We start from the raw sequence: 8,992 nt of genomic DNA, 5'->3' as shown, positions 1-8,992 counted from the left end.
GGACTTGATATGAATATATCACAACCAAACATTAAATCAATTTATTCAAAAAATTAATGGTTTTTTAGGCTCACCACAAATATGTTGTTTTTCACTTGCTATGAGAATAGTCGGAATTTAATTGTCCCCAAATTGCTCGATCAGTTACGATTGATACTATACTTAAGGAAAAGAGGAAACCTTTTGAGTATAACATAGCTAGGACCGAATTTGAGCAGCAGAATAGGTAGGATTGAGTTGTAATGTCAACTCTACCTAGCATATTTTGCCATTTTCATTTTATCTGTAGACTAGTACCTAATATTATACAAAACTATTTGCCCCAAAACAATATATAAGAAAATGTTAAGAGAGTTATAGCCGAGTGGACGCAGAGCCGAATTATAAAAACATAGCAGGACAAGTCCTGAAATAAAATCCAAAGAATTGAATGAAAAACTGTGAACTAATGTACCTGACCTGCAGATCAATTGAACAGTCCCAGCCAAATAGACAATCTCAAAAGTTGAGAAACTAAAATAATCAAACAAACAAAACAAAAAAAATCATGGCTAAAACTCTTGAAACTTTTACCATGAAGGTCAAATATGATACAATGCACTATACTCAATACCTCACGCACAAGCCTTGAAAGAGATTTATTTTCCACTAAATGTAGATAAACTCGATAAATATGAAAAATGCTTAAAAAAACTGAAAAATATAAATTTAAAGAAAATTTCTAAATTTCGGAAATCAAAATGTGTGCAATAATTTTTTGTCTCTGGAGTTCTGTCATTTAACGCATCTGCACAACTTAAAGAAGTTTCGTTGACTAGCTAAGATAGTTAAACTCAGAAATTTACAAAGAAAATTCAAACAATTCAAAAATAATAGCAAATAGCAAATCTTAACAAAATCTCGCTAAAATTCGTGATATTAATATCTTCACAACCATCTCATTGTCTCCAGAGACTGTCTAGTACCCTATTTCAAGCCCTAAATCGTTTCAATGGCTCATAAAGTTTGATAACTTTGGGACATAATAAATTTTTAAGAGAAATTGAAATAAAAATTTAACTTTTATCAAAAAATTGCTCAAACTCGTATTATTTAAAAAATTATAACCAATTCATTGCCTCTAGCAACTATGCAGTAACCTAATAGCAAACCCTAGACAAGAATCCTGAGCCACTGCTACGGGAAACACTTAGTGGTGAAAAAAAATTGAAAAAACTGCAGTTTTTATTTAAAAGAACTGCGAAAATTCGCTGAAAAACTTAAATACCAAACCAACCCTAGCTGAGGTTTTCTGGTCCCTGAGGCTGCAAAAACTCAAAAATGATGAAGATTTTCGAAAACACTTTAAAAAATAGAAAGTTCCATTGCCAATGGGAATTATGGTGCCACTTATCTTCAAACCCTCGGGGAGGTTTTATGGCCCCTGAGACTGTAAAACCTTAAAAAAATGACAAAATTGTTCCAAAAAACATGAAAAAAGTTGCAAAAATTAGTATCATTTTTCGTGAATTTGTTTGCATTACAGAATTACAGAGCTCATATAAGGGCCATAGCAAGTAATTATGTTTTGTAAAAGACCTTTATCAATTTTGACAAACGTCAATTCAAGACTAATCAAACAAAAACCTCGAAAAGTAGCGAAAAAAACGTGAAAAATTACCCTACTCTGAGCCTCAGCGGCCTATGGAACTTGATATGAATCTATCACAATGGAACGCGATATCTTTTCCGACGATGTTATTCTCGCAATAACTTTTGGGTGTTCTAAAATCTGATTGGTTAGTGTCTCTTTTTCACCTAATAATCACTAACTGTATTAATTGGAAAAGATAGAATGTTCGAACATTAACAACACTTCGTAAAACAATTCTAGTTCAGATGTCAATTAGCAGAAACATTGTTTTTAGCCGTTCGAAAGTTCGCTTCTGATCACTTATTAGTAAAGTGTTTGCAATCTTAAGTTTGTTCATCTGCGCCAAAACTATTACTATATCATTTTCCAACCGACCTTACTAATTCAGGTCCATCTTAAACTTAGAATGTATTCAATATAATGTTACCCATAATTTTATTTGGTTATGGACATCCCAAGTGGAAAAAAAGCATTAAAAACATTTATTTATAATCAGAGAATGACAGGGCCATCTTAACAGAAACATTAAAGTTCAGATTTGTTTGATAGATCAAGCTGATGTTCTGGATTTCAAGATTAAAGTGGCCCACTTTTACTGACATACAGACCTATTATCATTGCGAAAATTTCAATTTGAAGCTACTTGAGCGCGTCATCAATTGAGGAAGGGAATTGTAAGAGTTCGATAAAATATTGACATCTTTCCCTGGAATTGTTCATACCTCTTAAGTGTCTTTACTGCAAAATTTTTGCAATTAAAAGCTCGGACAATTCTAAATCTAAAACTTAAACTCTATTTTTAATTACCTTGAAGTTTTTGATTGTTTGCAAAAAATTTGACTCAGTTAATTTTACAATGATCGATTACTTCGAATCATAGGATATTTAACTTATTGATAAGTTAAGTTATACACTGTAAACTGAACCTCCGTCAAACTAAGCTAGAGTGATAGATTTCAAACATAAATTACGACACAAAAGTTCAAAGGTGAGCTGACAGAGCTGAGCAAACTCAATTTAAACCTTTTGCGGGAGCTTCTACTTAAAATACGTGTAAAATTATTGTGAAATAGTGTGTTGTCATTTATAAACGTACTGAAATCAATTGAATTTGTAAACGTACTGAAATCCGGTTCACTTTTGCTTGATTTGTACATGACATGGTCGAGGCAATTTTGATAACTCGATGTCTTACCTCGTTTTCTAACTATTATTGGGTGCTTTTGAATGACAAACTAGTTACAAATTTTTTTCAGGCGAAGTGCTCCTGAGTCCCGTTTACTTGTCGTTGATGTCATAACTCTCGCCTAATTCACGGCACCCTAGTTGTATTCTCCGTCAGTTCCCTTGAGCTTAACATAGTAGATATAGTTGCCTATGATGCTGTTTTCGGTCGTTGATATAACCCTAACAGTTTGATCAATTTTCCAGATTCTAAAATTTGACAAATTTTTTCTGCGGTAACCATTTTTAACGGTTTGGAACTATTTGTACATCAAAAGTTGCTATATACACTCTCAGTTTTGATTTCAAATTGATTGAGTTCATTTTTGTGTGTACACGATTAACAATGATGTCTCGCCTAAACTGTTTCGCGACATCAACAGGTGACCCATCCTGACCATTTTTTGCTCGACTTACGTTTCTTCGTTCCTTGCTGCCTGAAATTTGCAATCCAAGTTAGCTGGGTTGCTTGAGCGCTTGCGATGATCAACTTGAAATCATTCAATATTTTTGTAGCGCCCCTGGACAGAAAAAAAAGTTTCTACTTTCTCTGAAGGGATCCTAGATTTCATCATACCATTTGTAAATTTCTCTGTGCTTGTTTTTGGTTTTCTTGTTTTTTTTGTTGGCATTGTCCAATTGTTGGCATTTTTGTTGGAACTCCTCCTTTTTAATCTAGCTTCTCAAAATAATATGTTCTCTCCAGCCGTACATGTTGTGAGGAAGAAAGCTGTAATCATAAAAACTTCATGTGTTACACAAATCTGTTTGACGGAAGGCTGAGGTGAGTACAAACTCTTACTGGTACGGATTTTAGACCAAAAGAAACAAAGTAATCCATTTCTCTCAGTTGTTTGTACAGAATATAACGAGTACGTCATCAATTGTAAAAATCGGGAAAAGTAAGAGTTCTGCAAATTAATTACATAATGCCCTGAGAAGTTCTCTCCTATTTGAGTATCGTTACCTCAATTTTTCAATTTCAGGGTGTTCTATTTTTTCAACCCTATTCGTTTATCGTTTATCACCTAATGTTTTAACTCCAATTTTTAACCCCTTTATTCGTTAACCCCGCAATAATTTAAACCCTAGATTTTTTCACCGATATAATCGAGGATAATTAAGGCCTCAATCCATTCTAATCATTCCTTTTAGCGGAGACCAATATGCAGCTCAAATGACTGCGTTGAGACTGAATGCTCTGTTATTAACAAAATAGATGAGCTGTGTTTCCTTTTTCAATCAAATACTATCAATTGTCCCCTAATGAGTCGCCTTCTCATAATCCCCAAATAAATTGGAATATAAGAGGAGCCGCCATAGATGGAATTACTGGAACGACCAAAGCAGTCAAAGATTGACACTATAGAATTCAAGTCGCCTTGTTCAACGGATCGGGTATTTGTATTGATTTGAGTCTCTGTGTGTATGAAATCCATCTTAACATTTGTGGTTCGGTGCCCTCCTTGTGTCCTCATCATGGAGCTACGTCAAATCCTTACATTGAAATTTAGTTTCTGCGTTTTCTAGACAAAAAATTTTTTAAACTTTTTTGATTCAGATCAAAAGTACAACATAAAACTGGCCAGACTTGTCAGGCCAAACATGATTGAATTTTTTTGATCAAAGGCATTAAGCTAAAAAAACTGTCTCGTCATTAGAGATGAGTTTCAACGCTGCCTTCTTGAAGGTCAATAGTTTTGTGTTAATTAAATCCATTGAATTTTAACCTAGCTTAATGTTCTTTTGGACGCCCAAATAGATTTTCAAAAAATTTCGGTGTTAACAGGTTTCAGGGTGCAGAAATTGTGTTTTAAATGACTGATGGTTGAATTTATACGGTGTTGAATTATAGGGGGTTAAATAATTGGGGTTAAAAAGAACTAAATTTCCGATTCATAACCTCTGTTTTTATTTATCTTAAAATCTACGATCTCATCGCAATTTGGCCCAATCCATTTTAACCGACCAATTACTCCAAATCAGAAAATATCGGACTTATGACGAGGAAGAGACTAAACATGGACTAAAGTTTAGATTTCACTAAAACGTTCCAAGGTTAGGCTGACAGAGTTGAGTGTCACTCCAGATTTGTTCCTCAATTGGTGAGTGAGAGAAAGTTGGCGGTGTATAAGCTTCGTGTGTTGCACTACACTGTTTTTTTTTCTTGTTTTTTTTTACAATTGCTGTTCTATAATGGTAATGCAATATGAGAACTACTGAGAAAAACTCCTCTTTTTGACCTAAATGACTGGAGTAATGCAACTGCGTACAATTTCCTTTCAGAATCAAAATGGTGCCTTGAGCTCAGCTTTCATTGGCCGATCTCGTTAACTGCACAGAATATTTTGACTTAATTCTGAAAATGAAACGACTTCAGAATTTGCCAGTCTCTCAAATGATTCATTTTATCCAGTTGATCTGGACAGCGTGTCATAACTTGATCTCTAACTTCCCAACGAGTACAATTCGAAACAGCAAATATCTCTAATTCTCCAAAAATCTTCAAATAAAATGACAAACAATAAACAGTTTGGAGGCGCTGCTTTTAATCTCACTTCAATTTTATTGGGAGTAATTTTCTACTATTACAGCTACTTTTCTAGTGCTGTCTGTGTAGATTTTTGCAATCCTCGTGTTAGATCGGAAAATTCTGAGTCAATGGGCAATTATATGTCTAACTCGGGCAACATCCTATTGCACCCAACCATTCACCCAATCTTTTGTGACATTTTGGTAGTTTTTTGGTATTGAGATTTTGTATGTTTTATATATGAGTAAAAGTAGTAGGCTCTCACATTTTAGCAATATTTTATTTTAGATTCCACAACAACATACACTAGTAAAGAAATATCCATACATACTGTACAGTGATTCATTTTCTGTCCACGGGCAGTCTAAAAACACTTCTCTGTTGATTGGTCTTCAAGCGCAATGCAGAACTTGAACCCTGGCATCTAATCTACTACGAAAAAATTCATCTCGTCTATGAATTCTCTTTTTTCTCTAGTTTATAAAATTGTATTCACCAAAAACGGGACTGTACTTTTGATCATTTTTTGCCATTTTGCGTTTTTCACTTGCATAGTCGAGTTTATGCTGCCCCAGCCGAATTTAAGTCCAGGTCAAGTGAAAAAAATATCTTATTCGACCTCATTTCGTCTTGTAGGTTTATAATTTCTAAAACTCTTCTTGCTCTGGAGAAGAGGGCAAGGTAAATAAAAGAGTTTGGTGTCTAGTAACAGTTTTTTTTTTACCAGATTTACTTTTTTTATTTGATCATCTTCCTACTTGGGTATTGTGTCAGAGCCTCCAGTATACTAACGCACAAATCAGTCATCCTTTTTCCTATACAAAGCAAAATAGCTCTGCCATTGACGACTACACTGTCGGCTTTATCCTTCCTCCGAATTATATCTGACAAATATTTCGAAGCTGCTCCTCCTTTTCTTATGTTCTCTTCTCCACCAGAGTCTCTTGCCATTGGTATAAAGAGTCTATGAGAAACTCATAATAACGCCAAAAAGTCCAAATAAAAAATTCAAAATTTTCTAATCCATTGGTGCTACTGCTTATCGAAGTTGTTTTTTCGCATTTCGGAGTTTGCTTTCTTTAATTGTCTATTTCAAGTTTCAATGGTTAGCGCTCAATGAGCTATTCTTCTGCTAATAGGAATTTCTACTATCTGTCAGAATCAAGGTTTCACTTCAAGGTTAGAAACCTTGAACCCTAGATTGCGAGGTTTTTCTGTCAATTACTATAGGCAATTCAGTGCCGGATGCTCGGGAGGGATTGTGGTTCTGGAACAGTATTAGAACACAGCAGCTTGTTCTCAGCTTCCTTTTTTTCTTAATATTCCCCACCTTTCAGACAGGACAGTTGTTTTTTTTTTAAATCAGACTGAAATAAACAGAATGTTCTTCTTTCACATTTCAGACTCTTCAATGATTGAAAATCAACGAGAAAAAAAAAACGTCCGGGCACAAGTGTTGTCGACAGGTGTCTGTAACTTATTCAATTCTGGATTTTACTAATATCGTTTTCTTTGCAGAGGTTATCATGACCAAAGAATCATTTACAGAAATTTCGGAATAGCTTGAGATTAATTGCACATTTCTTTGTAAAAAAAGATGTTTTAAATTTGCATCAGTGGACTTGGTGAATTTCGCTTTACAGCATAAACCTAAATCTGGTAATACAGCCTCATTTCGATGAAAATTGCTATTTGTAGAGATTACAAAAGTCAGTAAACAGTGCCATAGAGAAAAACAGAAATGGTTTCTCAATTTATCAATAATTGTTTGATGTTTTTCTTAGTTTTGTTCCAATCAAGTTTTCTAAATAATTCTCAACTAGTTTAAAATGGAGAAAAATGGAAATATAAAACAGAAAAAGTTACTTTTCTATAATACGTAAAAAACGTTCTGATGGCAAATATTTTGCTGCAAAATTTTGCAACGACGTCTTATTTGCCAAACACACTCCATGTTGAAGCTATGTCTTGTTTTTCTATACTGACAAAATATTCAAAAAAAATCCAAAAAGACCTATAATCATATTTCTTAAAGTTCAAACATAGAGAAGTTCAATGCCTTATAGCTGAACAATGTTTGTTCAACCTGCTATATACCGTAGAAAAGCTTTGGAGTGTAATTTTCACAATCACAAAAAACTGAAATAGCAGATTTTTAGCTGCCAATTTTTGAATCAGTAACTGATTTTTTCTTTTTCTTTCAGTTTACTGCTTGAAGTATAAAATAGGCAAGCTCTCACTAAATCAAGTGAAAAATAGTGAAAACTTGACATTAAGTCGCTGTAAGCTTGTGATGCGAAACGTAAACTACTTGCAGCAAATACTATTTCCAGATTATTAGTTTTTTGCACACAAAGAGAGTTATCTAGGTGCAGCAAATACTATTTCCTTGCAGCAAATACTATTTCCAGATAAATACTATTAAATTTCCAGATAGTCAGTTTTTTACACGCAAAGAGAGTTATCTGTCATAGTGGCTAAAATATCTTCTTGTATAGTCAAAGAGCAAAAATATGCAGCTCATTTAAATATTTCATCGTCGAAATTTTCTTTAAAAAAACCTCAAATACGAAGAACCAGAAATTTAAAAAAGTAGATCTATTATTTGCCGTGATCTGAAGAAAGATGCACAAAGTTGTTGATGCGCAAAAATTTTCAGTCATCAAGGTCTTTTTTCTTGCTTTTTAATAAATTTTTGCATAATTTTGAAGGAAAACCTAAAAAAAGTGCAGTGAGAAGAAAATACACACCTCAAAAAAAAATTTTGTAGAGTTTTCGATATGCTTATGAAATTATGTATATACCACATGCTTATGAAATTATGTATGTCAAATCTCCTATGACAAGGAACTTCGAAAAGTGTAAAAATTGAGCTTTTCGTTATATGTTAGTTTGTTTGTTTTGGAGTGTTTTAGCTATCTAATGAACGAAAAATTCAAGAGTAAGTAATTAGCAACAAATCTGTGGTATCGTATTTGATTCTATAAGCTTTTTCTAAAACGGTCCTCCTTCTGATTTAAGATATAAGTTTGATTTACTAAATCAACAAAAAATTCGAGTACTTTTAAAGCAAAGGGGAAAAAATTTGAATTGGTAGAATTTTAAAATGATGTTTTGCTGACTGAAAATTTGTCTGTTCATCATTAAAATCAAAACGTCAACCATCGAAAAAAACAAACATTTTAATCTGATAGTCGATTTGTTTCATTTTTATCTCAAATAGCTTATGCTTAGATGATCAATTGTTGTCTAACTAGAGTAAAATTTCAGGTTTCTAAGATCCATGGTCAAGTGAAAACGTACAGATCTCCAATATTTTTCCTGAAAAAAACAGAACATAGATGAAACCAAAGCTTCGAAAATTTTGGTCCTTCCTCAAAAATTACTGAGAACTTTAAAATCGAGGGTTTTACTACGTTTCCTTTCAATTGGAGTGGGAGAATTTAAATCAGACAAAATTGTCTGAACTCAAATGACTCGTAAAATAAATAAATCAGACCAACTTGTCCAATTCATTCTCACCTATTTTTGATTATCAGTTTTTCAATATATTGGTTATTTACCATGCTAATATACTTAATCTCTTGAACTGTCGTAGAAAT

At 33.3% G+C, this 8,992-nt stretch overlaps 1 protein-coding gene across 2 annotated transcripts in view; it reads left to right on the top strand.

Moving 5' to 3' along the window:
- LOC142344801 (uncharacterized) overlaps positions 1-8,992 on the top strand; it is a 145,434-nt gene that overhangs the window by 68,240 nt on the left and 68,202 nt on the right. The window lies entirely within an intron of this gene.

Source organism: Convolutriloba macropyga, chromosome 8 (assembly GCF_964194025.1).
Source record: "Convolutriloba macropyga chromosome 8, txConMacr16.3, whole genome shotgun sequence".
In the NCBI taxonomy this organism is placed as follows: Eukaryota; Metazoa; Xenacoelomorpha; order Acoela; family Convolutidae; genus Convolutriloba; species Convolutriloba macropyga.
This window is presented reverse-complemented; position numbering and strand designations above follow the sequence as displayed.